Here is a 2,007-nt window from a genome sequence, read left to right on the forward strand (position 1 = left end):
CATCCTAAAATCCCAGCACGAGGGCATATTACCACACTCATCATGTGTTAACAGATTCATCCCAAAGCTTCATACTTCTGACAGCGGTGTGCGGCTCACCACTTAAAAAAGCAGCAGCTGAAGTATGTGATTCAGAAAAGCAGCATTTGAAGCAAGTGACACAGAGACTTTGCAGAAGTCCTTGATACAGTGCTTTACCCTGAACACAGTAAAAGTGATAAAACCAGAAGTAAAAATACTAAAACACTCCTCCATTACTACTTCTCTGAATTTCCTAGTAACTCTTAGCTTAATCTTTGGGGTTTGGTCTGAGTTATTTAAGCTGTTTCTCACACACAGCTTTTCTCAAAATGGTCAAAGAGAACCTCGTGCTTTTACTACTCCCAACTCCTGCATCAGGACACCACCTGGTCATCCCCATCAGCTCATCAAAATCCATCCGCTAATTTGCTGTTTAGTTATCATACCACTTACCAGAATGAGTTTTCTTGGTCAGCTCCCATTCACAAACATGCCAACTGTAATCCTGCGATTACATCTCAATGGAAGTGATGCTAAGATCAAGGCTAAAGGTCAGATTTGCTTTCTGCTTGCACTGTTTCCCTGTGGAGCAGCCTGGAAGCTGGCTGACCCAGCCAGCAAGCCCGCAGGAAGAATTGCTAAAAATGAGTTAAATCTAGGTGACATTAAAAGGTGTGTTGACTTCCTGTGTGGATGGGTCGCAGGCATATTTACCAATGCCAGCCACCCATATCTGCCCTTGCGATATTCCACACAGCTGACGCTGGGTAGACGAAAGGTCCTACATTCATGGGATGTCTAGGGATTTGCAAGAAGCCTGAATTCCGATGGATAGACTTGGTGAGCACTAGCATCCCCATAAAGTTTCACATAGATACTTCGTAACTTGTAAGAGCATTTTGTATAGACATCTTAGCCCAGAATGCATGAATTAAAACATAATATTGGTAATTATAAGGGTTTAGCCATAAAAAGAAGGAAGTATCTCAGAATAATAAGCTGTAATGCATAATTCCAAATGATCACGGTTGGTTTTAAGAGATCTAGCTGAATGGGGCTTTGTGTATAAAAAAGTCCCCACTCGTTTCTCAAGATTTATTTCAGCAGGTTTTTCATTCTTGTTTATTTCCTCCAGTGTTTAGCTTGTTTTGAGATCTAAAAAGGTCCTACATGATATTTTCAGTTGCATAAAGGGGAAAAAAATCTTGAAAATTCCTAGAAGCAATGAAGTAGTTTTTGCTATTAAATGTTCAACTACAAGCAACAGCATCTGCTGCCTCTGCCACACACTTTGAGCAATGCCTTGTTGTAAAAAGCTTCAGATTTGCAAAGACAGACAGAGCCTGGGAATCAGTATTTCTGCAGAAGCAGTGACTTGAAAGCCACTGAATGGAGCCTGTTAACCACACTGACTTTTATTTAAAAGCAAATATTTCACCTTTTTTTTTTCTTTTGAGTTGCTGTTGAGTTTCCAGTCATTTAATATTTTATATTCTAACCCTACAATAAATGTTCAGGATGTTAATTTGATTTTTGAAAATATAGGAATGTAAAGATATAATAAATAATCCAGTCAAAAGCTAGAAGTGATAAAATTATACATTATGAAATCTAGTGGTGTTGGGATTTGGGAATTTTCTGGGTTTTTTAATCCTATGGTTGGTCAAGAAGAAAAATTAGAGAAATGTGCTTCCTTAAAATAAATAAGAATATATTATGTGCAGAGACTTGAAATGTTTAGCAGCCCAGAACATTTAAAAATTAATGAACTTAATGCTATTAAGTGTACTGAGAAAACAGACGAAATGTGTATTGCAGGTGACAACGAAGTTAAAAAGTAGCAGAACTAAGGGATTATCACTGTATACAATGTGATATTTAAAAACAGAAAACCATTAATCAGAAATTTCTGAAATATAGCTATATACTTAAAAGTAGCATAAACGATAAGATATTTTGCAGCAACCCACTCAGTCATTCAAATTC

Source organism: Fulmarus glacialis, unplaced genomic scaffold, assembly GCF_000690835.1.
Source record: "Fulmarus glacialis isolate BGI_N327 unplaced genomic scaffold, ASM69083v1 scaffold7954, whole genome shotgun sequence".
Taxonomy (NCBI): Eukaryota; Metazoa; Chordata; class Aves; order Procellariiformes; family Procellariidae; genus Fulmarus; species Fulmarus glacialis.